Genomic DNA, 15,453 nt, shown 5'->3' with positions numbered 1-15,453 from the left:
TCGGTTACTCTGTTAAGTACAAACGGATCGAAGCAAAAGCCGTTGGAAACATCTGAGGATCATAAAAAATGGGGGGGATTTACAGGTTATCCAAAAATCTCTTGGGATTTTGGTGGTGTATTTAATGGAGGTCTAGGAAAACATAAATGTAAAGCAGAATCGATAGAGAGAGAACGAAACCTGTTAGAGTGAGATTGTTGTAGTGGCGAAGATCTTTTTACAGTAGTCGTTATCCCTTTGTGTTCGAGGTATGTCTCTAATATCTTTTAGATTTGACTTTTTGCATTAAATTTCTTAACTGCAAACAAGTTTGATACCGCAAAATAGGTGTTTTGGTCCATCGACATTTATTTTGATTGTCATAACTATCACGGTATTTAAGATATGGAAAAAATGGCTGTCAGTTCTGATGAGAAGTCCATTTCGTTTATGTTTACATATCTGTCTGTGTAAATGGGCCAGTTTGTTAAGCTTGTCGTCGGTGTGTGGGAGCAAGTTGGACAGCGTGGGTGGCTGTTCTTGGAAGATCCAACAGAGCGTAAATACGAAATCGTGGTTCACGAGAACCAAACTTACGTAAGTCTCATGGATCTTGTGAGAACACGCTACAGTGTGGGTTTGGAAACAGCCGTAACTTTGACCTACGAATTTCCGGATTGGATGAAGGCGGATGGAGACATATCGACTCCCCCTGTTGATGTGAAAGAGGATGGGGACTTTGAACTATTCATGTCCATTCGGATTGATCTTCCTTCGACGACGCTGATGGTCACTATAGGCAAGGAAGTTGTTCGCTCGCTACCTATTCCAAAGGCGTGAAGACTATACTGTTATCGGGTCTTCGAAGGGAGTGTTAGGGACAGATGATAGAGATCACCGTGGTAATGGCGATGGTAACCTCAACGCCCATATATTGGCTGAGAATACTTGTCGTGTGGGTCTCCCTGAGGGCACGTGGTTCTGGGAAGGAATGCTGGGCCAGTGCTTTCTGACTGCAAGCCAGCAGTTCCTTACGAATGTTTGCATCCGTAAAGATGTAACCATCGGAAATAAGGATGCTTTTGCCATTATGGGGAGTCAACGTTGGCCTTCGATGGAGAAAATAGGTGATTCAGAATCAACAACTGATTCTTCGCCTGGTCCAGTAGATCCGGTCCCTACTTTGTATGGGGGCGGCATAATACGTTTGAGAGATGGACCGGAGTCGTCGCCAACCGTACCAAATAAAGCGTTATCCATTGGTTAGTGGAAACTTCTGAAAGTGTGTAATAAGTTATTTTTTGGCTGTTACACAAAAATGGTATGTGTTAACGTTACTTGTTGATTAAATACAGTGGAACCACAGGCAACGAAGAAGGCAAGCCCGTTACTTGAGTACCTTAGTAAGGGGAAAGAGAATGTGTGTAATGAAGATGAAGGGGAGAAGAAGCGCAGCTACGCGAGCGGGCGCTTGAGCCCCCGATGTCAAACCCAAACTTCCCTGGCCCTATTCCTGATGCAGACACCACTGACGAAGGTAGCGATGAAATATAATCTTTTTATTTATTGATAATGGATAGATGTTATATGTGAATGATAACAGTTAGTATATGATTTAAACAGGTACAGAGGACGAAGGAGAGAAGCATCTGTTTGTGGGTCAGGTTTTCATTGACCGCTTTGCTTTCAAAACTCACATGTCTCTCTATGCTCTGGCCAACAATTTTCGGTTTTTATGTCGTCGCTCAGAGCCTTGTAAAATGATTCTTGTCTGTCGGGGGGGGGGGGGGGGGGGGGCTCATTGTAATTGGAGAGTGTCAGCATCTAAGCTTCGAGGGTGTCCCCAGTTCCAAATCAAGAGACTGGATGAGGGACACAGCTGCACGGTGGATGAACGTGGCGACTTCAAGCGGCATGCTACTTCAAGCCTTATTGGAGAAATGGTTAGCAACAAGTTTGGAAGTGGGGATCTGGGCCAAGGCCAGGTGCACTTAGGGAGTTCATGAGTACGACCATTACATACCTATCTCTTACTTGAAAGCCTGGAAGTCTAGAGAGTTGGCGTTGGAGCGTGGCATTGGCAACACAGTAGATGCGTACAAAACGTTGCCTTCTTACTTGTCGAGGTTGGCTCTTGCGAACCCTGGAACAGTGGCTGCCTGATACACTAAAACTGAACATTTCCTACTGTCAAGTTAACAGTGATAATTGTAATAATTGAGATTCAATCCAGAGGACCAGTCTACACTTTATTCTTATGCGTTTTCAACTTAGCTAAAACTAAAATGGAGTTTGAATTAAGTAGTGACTTGCAAGTAAAGTAAAAGATTTTAAAAGGTCTAGATTCGATATTGAGAATAAGCTGATCTAGGGTTTCTCATCGAGTGTTAAAACTTAGCCAAACATTTATTCAAGCTCGTTAAGACACGATCTAGAACACAGATCACTCTTAGTAGAACAGCCCCCTGTCGTGGTGCTGTTCCCTTTGCGGTCCGACCTTGACGCCTAAACTGTCGTTTGGATCAAGGATCGGTCGCAAACTATAGAGATCAAGTTCGATAAGTTCACTGAACACTCTAGCATCTACTTTTGCTGGCTAGAGATGTTCAGCTCATTCATTCGATATCAGGTAGACTACTACACGGTTAGTGGGTGAGCGTACTAAGATCTAGCAATAAGTGATCAGGTTAGAACTAGCATTAAGAACTAGAATGAACGAAGAAACGATAAGTGCTTATTTATGTGTAATCTTGCGTTTAACACCCTAGAACCCTAGACAAGCTAGACGACTACTCAGCCATATAACACAAGATGAACAGGACATAATAACTGAATAATACTGCTTGTAAATCAAAGGTAAAACAATGGGGTTTAGGATGATCTTCTCTGTCAAGAAGAGGAGCCGTCTCCCTTACAATAGCAATATCCAAGAATAGGTCTAGGTCTGTTTACCAAAATCTAGCGTAAAGAAATAAGATAGATAGGGGTCGCTTTTATATGGAGGTGCCCATAGACTTCAGAGTGGAGAATCGGCAATTAGGGAAAATCTTTGGAAGATATGAAAACTTCCATAATTATCGAGAACAATCGTCTAGCTGTTCCTGGTAGGATCGACCGTCAGACTGCTCCGCGGATTGTTCTTCAGGGGAAATCTCCAATCCTTGCTCTTTTCTTCATGCCTATTCCTTAAGCTCTTCAATCTTCTCCAGACCTGAAATGACTCTTAAAAGACTAGACTAACCCAATAAAACAACGAAAACAAGTTAGAAAGCATATACACAATGATGTCAAAAACATCATATATCAATTCCCCCAGACTTAGATCCTTTTTTTGTCCTCGAACAAGGCAAGTATCAAGAACAGGGAAAATGTTTAAAAGTGTGGGAACTCTCCTAATCCTCAATAACCATACCTTAACCTCAAATCTCTGAACCATATAAGCAACCGACTAGGACCACAAACTTTTACCAGAACTTTCGCTGATCACTGTTCAAAGATCGACTCTATACTCTACATCTCAAACCTGAAAAGACGCACTTTCTAGACAGAACTCCCTATATTCGTTTTAAAGTGTCGTGATCCTCTTGTCAAAAACATCATTCAGGGTAGACGGGCTAGGTATGAACAGGCTAATTTATAGTGAGTCAAAAGAGTGTTTAGGGGCAACCAATTTTTGAAGTGGATGCAGGATATCACGCAAAATAGCAAGAGAGAATGGATCCATTGACGTCCACAGCCTCTCACTCGTTTTGCTGACTTCTGGGGCTATCGCTTTGACTGTTCTTCTGCTCCCCACCATTGGTACCAACCCTCCTTGTTCTAGTTCTGACCGAGTTAACTCAAAAGGGCATCTGACCGATTTAGTCCTCCTTCTTTATCGATGATCTCATAAAATGGTAAATATACATATAGCTCTCTTTTTTTTTTAATAATAACTGATGATATCATAGATGATGAAGTGACAGAGAAGGAGATAATACGCGGAATGATCGGTGCCCTGTGGTCGAGCTCCTTTGCTCTCAACTGACTGCTCCTCTCATTGTTCTGGAGCTGGTTGTTCCTGATTGTTCTTGCACGATTACGAGTAAGAGGCTGCGTCGATCCTTTCCTCTCCAACTTTTTTGCACATATCTGCACATATGAAACTGAAGAATAGAATGCATGAAGGCGGAATAAATGCTTAGGTACAAGGTGGGTACTAGCTAAAAATGAACTAGCTACTCTGGATCAGCAAGATTGGTAAAAAGAGTAAGAAGTCTTGAGTGTAAGTCTCGTTTCCCTGATCTAATGCCAATGACAAGAGGAATTTGCAGTCAAGATTTGGTTCAAGTTTAGATGGAGTTAAGTCGGCCCAGTGTAACCTGATCTGTTGAAAACTTCTGGAGAGTCAGGTGAGATAAGTCAGGGCCGTTATAGGTCCAAGTGTGGGTCTTTCGTCGCTGCTAAGGTCACTGAATAAGAATGTTAAAGCACGAGGTGGTTAAAAGATCATCACAGAATAAGGTCCTAATTCCCACAAAAGTTTGGACTGACTCATACATAAAAACCGAAAGAGATTAGTTTCACACAATCACCTCCCCCAGACTTAGTTCACACAATCACCTCCCCCAGACTTAGTTCACACCATCCCTGGTTGTGAAAATAAATTTGAGGTAGGCTAAAAACAAACCAAACGAGCAAATAAAAAGCAAGAAAATAAATTGTTCAGATGGATAAAACAATGAGATAGGGTGAAAAGGCGGGATCAGTCTGACTCCCCGCTCTCGGAGCGACCAGCCATCCTCCTGTTCCTCGGAAGACGCTCTACTCCAGTGGAAGATCCGACCGGTCCCTTGCCTGTTCGATGGTACTGCTGTGGAGCCTACTCAGCTGCGGCTGGTTGCGGCTCTTGACCTCCGAAACATCCCCCGTGATCGCCTTGAGGATCCTCTTCATGAGGCTACTGTTCTTCCACTGCGAGTCAACCATCCAGCGACGGTATGCTGCTTCGTCTGCGTCATCGTCGAGTGGACCTAGGTCATAGGCCGTTTCCTAGTTCGGTGTGATGTCTTCTGGCTCGACAATATCATCGTCAGGAGGTTGTGCTCGCGGGTCGGCACAGAGGAACTCTGGGTCAGGTAAGAAACGGATGTTCTCTATCATACTGAAGTTCGTGAGGTGCGGTTGGGGCAGCTTGATGAACAACACGTTTTCTTCCTTGTCCGTGAATCTGTATGTGGTCTCGTCGTGGAGGATGTGGCATGAGATCAGATATGGAGTGTCCACATACTCAATGTTGTAGTTGACCGCGTAGGCTTGAAGGTTGATTCTGAAGTGCTTGAACAATGGAGTGAGCAGGCTGCCACAACGATCCTTCTTGTTGTCGGTCCTGAGCAGGAAGTCTTTTCGTGTGTAGAACATCCAGATGAGATGGAAACCGGGGTTGGTATGGACATGCTGAAATGGGATTCCAGCTTGTGACCTGCGGATCTCATCCTCAAGACCCGAGTATAGCATTTGCAGTTCTCCTTTGGTGACCTTTGATGTCTTATCCTTTGCAAAAAGGAGGTTGGAGACCATCTTCGCATCACCCTCAACGTAGATTTTCTGATCTGGGACTGATACGCCTTTCTGGAGGCGAATGATCCGGTACCGGTTGCTATGAGGTCCCAAAAGCGCTACGTCTGCGTGAACTTGTTCTCCACTGCGACATCCTTTCGCTCGTCCAAGATCTCGTATATCTCGTTGAGCTGGTCAAGCGAGAGGGAGCAGAAGTTGCCATTGGCCATGAAGGAGAAAGAACAGTTCTCATATGTGCGTGCCTGAGGGTTGTCGTAGCCGATATGAGCTGTAGCGAGCACTTGCCTCACTAGGTCCCGGTAGAGTTCGTGCGTCTGGTAACAGAGGGGCGCAATCCCCATTGCATTGAGCATCTCGAACACGTCCGTGTCTAGCCCAAGAGCAGCGAGGGTTTCGGTGTGACCGAATCGAGTGGGCAAGATCTCGTTGTTGAGAAGCGTGTTGTATTTTGTTGGGGTCGAAAACGGTTACGACGAAGTTAACGTCCAAATCCCCGTAAAATACAAGTATGTCTTTTCGCAACAAATCATGTTCGATCAAGAGAACGTCGCAACGTATGTTCCCGAGATAAAATTTCGTTCGAATTCTGTTTAGATCAAACATAAGCCATCGGAAACATACCCAGGCCAGTTACGGATAGGTCCGAGTATGGCGATCAGAACACGGACGAGCCAAGCTCGGTCATTACGCTACTAACGCACATGCACGCTGTCCGGTCGCTACGTAGCGACCGAACGACCGTCCCGCTCGGTCGCTACGTAGCGACCAAGCTCGAGCCGAAGCTCGGTCGCTAGGTAGCGACCGAGCGTTCGTTCCTCTAGGTCGCTATGTAGCGACCGAGCTCGAGCCGAAGCTCGATCGCTACGCAGCGACCGAGCTCTTCCGAAACGTCGATACAACATTAGTCCATGCATTCTCGTCTACCCTTCGATGCTATCTCCCGAAGACCGTAGCGAACCCATTTTACGTTTCCCGCCATTCTAAGTCATCGATCAAACTTTACCGTAAAAACCGCGGAAAGTTCGTTCTTTATCGAAAGAAGCCGTAATAAACGCTTCGAGTCAGAAGACGGCCCAAAGGGACCTAAGACATGACTCGAGGCCCAACTTACGATTTCTTAACCAACAGGCCGTAAGCCGCATGACGGTTTACGCTTGGTTCGCAAGGAAAGATAAATATCAAGTTTCCGCGGATAAATACAAAATTTTGAAGATAATTACGAAGATCGGAAAAAATGGAATATATCCATTTTTACGCTATGACGGCTTAAGGGCAGAAGAGGAAAAGCGCAAACCGACCTAGGAGCCAGTATATAAGGAGTCCTAGGCGAGAAGCATGGGGAGGACTTCTTCAGAGCAAACTTAGCACTTAGAGCAATTAGGCATATTTCCGTTTTTGTTATTCGAGCTGTGACTCAACTAGGTTATTGCCATCTTAGGGTTTTAGAACTAGGGATCTCGCCGACAGCTCTCGTAGCCCAGACTCTTACCTTGTTGTAACGCTCAAACGCAAATTCGGAATAAGATCTACTTTGCTCTCTTTTCGATTTCTTATCTCTTTTCGTCTTTAATTGCGTGTTCTGATTGCTTGGCGTGTGGTATTAGCAGATATCCGGGACCTCTGGGAAATTAGGGTTTTCCTAGTTTTCTAATTTAAACGGAAATCGACAGTGCGAATTTCGGTTCCCACAGTTTGGCGCTAGAAGGAGGGGGGTACGGATCAATCTAACTCTCAACCACATCACGCTCAACCAGACATGTCAACTGACGACGCGGATAATGTGCAGACTCCTCTTGACGGATGCAGTGGCACTGATCTCCACACTCCCGCAGCAGACATATCCGCGGCCAATGCACCAGCCAACGCCGCGGCGCTCGAGGAGTTTAAAAAGATGTTCGCCACCTACGAAAAAAGGTCGGAAGAACAGGATAAGCTCGTGAGCACCTTGACCAAACAAGTTGAAACTTTAACGGCAGGGACTCGAGCAATTCGCCCCCGCGGAACCACTATAGTCCGCGGGAGAAGACTCGACTTCGCTACCCCACTCGATAGGCCTGGAGCCGCACGGGAACAACCTTCGGGTCAAAACCCTAGCGAAAAATCTCCAGTCGAAAAGGGGAACCCTGAAAGTCCACCACCTCCCGCGAAAAATTCGGAGGATAACGAAGTCGAGAACGTCGACCTGGATCCTAGCGATGTCTCCAACGATACCGATGAGGACGTCGACAGACATCCAAGAAGGACCAGAAGCCGATATTCTCGGGAAAGCTCTCCGTTCGACAAACCAATGACGGAAGAGGCGGAAGTCCTCTATTTTAACGAACGAGAAAAGCTGGCTGAAAAGCAAACCGAGCTCACTCGCAGTAAACGCCGACAGGCTCGGAAATCTGCTGGCGAGAAGTCGGATATCTGCGATCTTCGCGACTATATCACCAAGACTGCGGCAGAAGTAAGAGCCGTGAAATCCCAAATCCATCACGCTGCCAGCGCGGACCCCGAGATCGACAGGCTGCTGGAAGGGGCTCGGAAGACCCCCTTAACCAGGAAAAATCCAAGTACCAAAGTATGATGGTACGACCGATCCGAGGGCGCACCTTCAGGCTTTCGACATCACGATGGGAAGAGCGAGACTAAAAGACGGCGAAAAAGACGCCGGCTACTGCCGCATGTTCGTCGAGAATCTGGATGGGGCAGCCCTCGAATGGTTCGCACGCCTTAAGCGAAACGCTATCGGAAGTTTCCGACTGCTCGCATCAGAATTTCTCAAGCAATACTCTATGTTCATAAATTGAGAAACTTCCGATGTCGATCTTTGGAGTCTGTCCCAGAGGGAAGACGAACCCCTCCGCGAGTTCATCAGCCGATTCAAGTTGGTAATGTCCAGGGTCAGCGGGATAAGTGACAAGGTGGCCATTGATGCGCTCAGAAAGGCGCTCTGGCACAAGTCGAAATTCATAAAATGGATAGCCCTCGACAAACCGCGGACGATCCAGGACGCCCTCCACAAGGTGACAGACTACATCATGATCGAGGAAGAAACGAAAGTCTTATCACAAAAACATAAGTCGGAGAGACCAGCCTCGAAAGATGTAGATCCAACAACGAAGAAGAAGAACCCTCATAACGACAAGTATGTCCATCACGAGGGGGAAGATCTCCAAGAAGCGCACAATTACGCGATCAGCTTGGACCAGGGCCGAACCACGGGTAATACGTGGACTCGCAATCAAGGATATGATGAAAACACCTTCTGCGAGTTCCACCAGTCCCGAGGACACTCCACGACTAACTGCAAAGTCTTGGGAGCAAGGCTGGCCGCGAAGCTACTAGTTGGAGAGCTCTCGGAAGTGACTAGCATGAAAGATCTCATCCTCGAGACCGATCGCCCCTCGATCTCCTCAAAGAAACCAATCTAGGGATAAACGCGGCAGAAGGCCGGACGAAAAGGGGAACGATAACAATCATCGCAGAGTCAACATGATCATTGGAGGATCGCAATTCTGCAACGATACGGTTTCGGCCATCAAGGCTTACGAGCAGAAGGCGGAGTCGAGCGCAAACTGGCCTACATGGTCTCCTACCCGAGATGGTCAGAATTGCTCAATCACCTTCACGAAGGAGGAAACCGGCGGGATCGATCAACCTCACTGCGATCTGCTCGTCATAGATCTCGTCATACGAGATCTGGAAGTCGGAAGAGTACTCATTGACACGGGAAGCACTGTCAATGTAATCTTCCGCGACACTCTCAATCGGATGAGCATCGAACTCGGAGAAGTAACTCCAACGCCGAAACCGCTCACAGGTTTTTCAGGCGAAGTATCGATGACCCTCGGGTCGATTCAGCTACCAGTCATGGCCAAAGAGATCACAAAAATCGTCGAATTCGCGGTAGTCGATCATCCTGCCATCCACAACGTGATCATGGGAACCCCATTGCTCAACGCCATGCAAGCCGTTCCATCGACGTACCACCTGGGTGTCAAATTCCCGACCCCAAACGGAGTCGCAGCTATTTGGGGATGTCAGAAACAGTCGCGACTATGCTTCCTTGCGGAGGAAAAGTTAAGGCAAATGACGACTTCTGCAGCGGTAAATCGCAAGCGCATGAATATAGGTCCATCTTCGGCCAAAAACGTTTTAAGAAAAGACGATTTAACATCGTCCGCTGACGCAAACGCTTCGGGCGTTGAAACTCAACATGAGTCCGAAGCCGACACTACAACTCAACCGGAACATCCGGAAGAGAACGCTGACCCGGCCACGGTCATCACGATCAAGGCGGTCAGCACGGCGACAATCGCCGAATAAAAACGCTCGCGGCGTAAAATAGAACTACAAGATGGCTTGATCCTCGAAAGAGGTACGTAGGCAGCTCGTCGAAAGACGAGTTCAGCTATCTCCCTCTCTAAAAAGGGGGGGGGGGGGAGAGTGGGTGCGTATACTCGTATACTCCCACACTGAAAAAGATGTGTTATTGTAATAGAGTTTTTTAGAGATTTCAAAAATTTTTGCTACAATATGCGTCGCTCCTTTTTAAGACACTTGCGCTTCAATTAAACGCATAAATCTTAGAACACGCTTAGAAAATCTACAAACGTTAAGACTCTTGTCAGCAGCCTCGTACGGCCCAAAATCGCGAAACAATCTCTCTTCAGCACCGAAAATATACGTATAGTCTTCGAAATAACTGCGAGACGTCGCCAAGTTAAAAGTCGAGACGATACAAACAAATTGTCCGAATGCGACAACAAAAACCTTACACTCCGTTCGTCGATTGGCCCCGGCGAACACATCAGCCGTCTTAAACAAACGCAACTTGATCACTCTTTTGATCTTCGAACGTCCAACACAAGGACGAAAGCGCGCTACAAAAAAAAATCCGAAATTTTGGTCTAGCACTTCCAGTTGGCTTAAAAATTATCTCTGGAAAGATGCTCGATTCGTACCATACAAATCATATAAGCCGAGAACCTATCGCGGACTTTAAATCGGTACGAATCAGGTAGAAATCGCAACAGGAAAATCTATAGCCGGCTAGTCACCGCACAAACCTTAAAACCGAGAGTAAACCTAGGTCTTGCCCTAAACCCATCGCATTGGTCTCAGACATCTCAAAGACATGATATCTAAACGATACGAGATCCTAAAACATGTCTCTCCGTTCATATCTCAACGTTCCCGAAAGATTGTAAGAATAAATGATTTTTACGAAAATCATGTCTCGAACAAACCAACGGATTGCACGCATCAACGAAGTTAAATATGAGAAGACAACCCATGTTTACTTCAAACCCACTCGAAACAAAGTAACTCAAACAAACATCCATTATATATATAAACCGCATAGTGGTAGGGGTTCAAAGCCACCAACGGCCAGTCCCGATAAAAATAAAAGCGGCCAAAACAGGCCCATACAGAGTTCGAAGGCCACACTCGGCCGGACATATATGAACGAAGGCCACACTTGGCCGCATAATACAAGATAAGGGAAAAACTTCTTCCTGTCAAATACTCACCTCTCACAGATCAAAGTTAAAATTCCCGGACAAGGAAGCTCCGAATGCATCCGCAGGATGGTTCACTTCCTCATCGCCACCAGAAAACTCGGTCGTGATCTCTACGGAATCTGGAGAAACCGGGATGGGATCCCAGAATCCCTGAATCCTCCCGTCGATCGGAGAAATGAGCGTCTCAGCGTGAGCATGATCCTTCATGCCGCCCTTCATTAACTCCATCTCCCTCTTGAAAACGTAGTCATCCGCCCGCGTCTTCCAAAGGCTCCCGACTGAACCGCGACACTCACGTAAGTCGCCCAGCGAGTTGAAAGCATCCTTGAGGTTCCCTTACTCAACCTGGAATTGAGAGGCGCGAGTCTTCATCATCTCGACAATCTCCCTCTTGCCCTTCCGTTCCGCCCTACGAATAGCCCTGGCATGATCACGAGCGAGTTGAGCATCTCGCGCCAACATCTCGTCTCGCATGCGAGCAAGATCCTTCTCCGCCTTCTCCGCTTTAAAGCGATAGATCATGGCTTCTCTATGGCTCGCCTCAATGGCCGATCCAAGCAAGTTCAAGCTCTGTAAAACCGATTGACACGTTATAAGCAAAACAAAAAATATATATACACTTGAATTGATCGTCAAAATTCTTAAAGCCTATTCCCCGTTGATGATACGAGATCCTTCCGCGATGACTTTCGGCCTCCCCGACTCGTTCGTGGACGGAGGAGCATCAAATCCCGAAGGAAGACCAGCGAAGAAATCATCAAAGTCCGGAATAGGGACCTCGCTCATACCACTTCCATCGCCGAAAGCAAGGTCCGGATCCCATCCTGGAAGCATGCAATCACCCACCGAAAACTCCAGGTCACCGAGGTCAATATCTTTTCCCTTTGAAGAATTCAGCCCCGTCGCAACCGTGGGAGCAGCGTCGGGACCTTGGTCATCAGGCTTGGAATCACCCCCTGTTTCCCCGCCCAAATCAGGACTAGGATGAACAAACCTCAACGCCTTTCGAACTCTCTTCGGCGTAAAGGAAGTCCAGAAGAAAGGACCGTTCCTGAGCAGATCCCTCACCGCGATAATGTCCTTAGGAAACGGAGCAAGGAGATTGATGAAGGGACGATCGTTCGGCAACCTCCGGAACAATGGGATACAACTCTTTTTGACAGACGCAGCGTCCACACGAACGAAGAAGAAAAACTTCTTCCACGAGTTGAAGTTAGAAGTAAACCCGTTAACCACTGACATGATGTTCTGAGGGACCAGCCTGTACTTGTCCGTATCCTTGATGATCTGCAACGTAAGAAGCGCTTCGAAATGATCGACGGTAAGAGAGAGACCATGCTCATAGCTCAGGATCAGGACTCCGATGAGGTGCTGGATTCCAAGGGGATTCAATTGGTTTATCGCCACCCCAAAACGATCCAACGGGAATCGGGAACCACAAACGACAGCGCACTACGAATGCTTTGTAACAAGTAAAGTAACCCTCCGGAGGACTACTAGCGCGCTCTCCTTGACGATGAACCCTGAACTCTACCGCATCCAAAATATGGTAGAACGACCGCATGACCTCGAGGAATTCGCTAGTACTCCTACTTGGTGCACCTTCCTCGACCGGGTGACGGTTAATGACCGGGAACGATTTCTCTTTGGGAGGCGTGATCGAACCATAACACGCCACCCACCATGTCTCATTCTCGGCCGGGTCTACCTAATGAGGAACGAATTCTATCTTTGGCACACAGAGCTCTTCAGAAACGTTCGCGGGCAAGGACCCTTTCTTCGAACTCCTCTTCTTACTTGACATCTCGTGTTTTCTTTAAGGAAATGATAGAGAGAAAGAAAAATAAGAAAGAATTCTTCAAGAAACCTCTCTATGAGAATGAATAAGTGTAAAGGTTGTGAAGAAATTACCTCCCTTCTTATAGGCATGAGAAATTACTATTTACTTGCGGATTTTCGGACACGAACTTCGCCCAAATACACCAATCTCGTCCGAACTCGCCATACTGCACGTTGGAATCTCAGTATAAATCCACGATCCTAACGAGCTGGGGGGCTAACTGTTGGGGTCAAAAACGGTTACGACGAAGTTAACGGATAGGTCCGATCAAGAGAACGTCGCAACGCATGTTCCCGAGATAAAATTTCGTTCGAATTCTATTTAAATCAAACATAAGCCATCGGAAACATACCCAGACCAGTTACGGATAGGTCCGAGTATGACGATTAGAACACGGACGAGCCAAGCTCGGTCATTACACTACTACCGCACATGCACGCTGTCCGGTCGCTACGTAGCGACCGAGCGACCGAGCGACAGTCCCACTCGGTCGCTACGTAGCGATCGAGCTCGAGCCGAAGCTCGGTCACTATGTAGCAACCGAGCGTTCGTTCCGCTCGGTCGCTACGTAGCGACCGAGCTCTTCTGAAACGTCGATACAACATTAGTCCATGCATTCTCGTCTACCCTTCGATGCTATCTCTCGAAGACCGTAGCGAACCCATTTCACGTTTCCCGCCATTTTAAGTCATCGATCAAACTTTACTGTAAAAACCGCGGAAAGTTCGTTCTTTATTGAAAGAAGCCGTAATAAACGCTTCGAGTTAGAAGACGGCCCAAAGGGACCTAAGACATAACTCGATGCCCAACTTACGATTTCTTAACCAACAGCCCGTAAGCCGCATGACTGTTTACGCTTGGTTCGCAAGGAAAGATAAATGTCAAGTTTCCGCGGATAAATACAAAATTTTGAAGATAATTACGAAGATCGGAAAAAATGGTATATCTCCATTTTTACGCTATGACGGCTTAAGGGCAGAAGAGGAAAAGTGCAAACCGACCTAGGAACCAGTACATAAGGAGTCCTAAGAGAGAAGCATGGGGAGGACTTCTTCAAAGCAAACTCAGCACTTAGAGCAATTAGGCATATTTCCGTTTTTGTTATTCGAGCTGCGACTCAACTAGGTTATTGCCGTCTTAGGGTTTTAGAACTAGGGATCTCGCCGATAGCTCTCGTAGCCCAGGCTCTTACCTTGTTGTAACGCTCAAACGCGAATTCGGAATAAGATCTACTTTGCTCTCTTTTCGATTTCTTATCTCTTTTTGTCTTTAATTGCGTGTTCTGATTGTTTGGCGTGTGACATTAGCAGATATCCAGGGCCTCTGGGAAATTAGGGTTTTCCTAGTTTCCTAATTTAAACGGAAATCGACAGTGCGAATTTTGGTTCCCAAATATTTTTGCGCAGACTCCTTGTCCCATCCTTCGCAGTTGAAGGTGAGGAGCATTGGGTCGTCAAGATCAATCAGCTGACCCTCCTTTCCAACGCACGGCCATGGGTAAGAGGCCGGGGCGTTGTGGCCTGTTGGCGGTACGTAGTTCTCGCGGGTGATCTTCGGGGTTTTTATCGCCTTTTGCTTGGATCTCGGAGCCATCTGCAAAATAGAACGATGAATTATGCATTAGTACCGTTCGTGGGTTGTGTAGAAAACGATGGACCTTCACCATTTCTCAGTTAAATCCAAGTCCATTCAATTTTCGAACAACCCAAATCTTATCTTGAAGAACAACGACCCTAAGTTCGACCCGCATCAACCAACAATCAACACAATGATCAGTCGCAATTCTCAATTCAATTTGAAATAAGGCGGCTCTCATTATATATCATTTTACAATGAATCTCTTATCTTCCTAGCAATCATGAGATGATCTTATTAAAGTGCAATCCCATGAAAAATGATTCAATCGCTTAAAAGAGATATGAGAGAAACCCGACTTGCGACTGGAGAGAGTTTGAATTTTACCTTGTCCGGTTGAGATAGTGCCGGAAAAAGGAGATCAAGTTCGAAATCTCAAGACATATTAAGTGCTAGAACCAAAATCAATTTAGAGAAGGCTAAGAGTTTAAGGTTTTCGATTTTAGGGTTCTAAACTTATGGGGAGGATGTTGGCGGCGATGTGAGTCTAAGTGGGAAAGTGGGGTAGTTGCCTTAAATAGGCAAACCCTAACCGCTTCCTCTTCCTTTTTTTTTTGTCGAAAACTTACCTGGAGGAGCAGCTGTTCTCCAGCGAGAGCAGTCCATTGACTGTTCCTCCAGCGAGAGCAGTCCGTGGACTGTTCCTCCGGGGGTCTTCGATTTTTTTTTTCTAAATAAAAACAAAATGGAACAAATTGCGAAACAAAAAAAATATTTACAGTTACCAGTGGGTTGCCTCCCACCAAGCGCTCGATTTAAGTCACTAGCTTGACTTTGATCAGCCTATTGAGCTGGGGATGGATCGCCTAAGGGGATTTCTTCCCCTGCTGCGATTGTCGTATCAGCCATGTATGGCTTAATACGCTGACCATTTACGACAAATTCCCCTCCATTCGGATGCAGTAGTACCACGGCTCCATACGGTCTGAC

The sequence above is a fragment of the Brassica napus genome, chromosome C3 (genome assembly GCF_020379485.1).
Source record: "Brassica napus cultivar Da-Ae chromosome C3, Da-Ae, whole genome shotgun sequence".
Lineage (NCBI taxonomy): Eukaryota > Viridiplantae > Streptophyta > Magnoliopsida > Brassicales > Brassicaceae > Brassica > Brassica napus.
The sequence above is the reverse complement of the archived record's forward strand: the minus strand, read 5'-3'. Positions refer to the sequence as shown.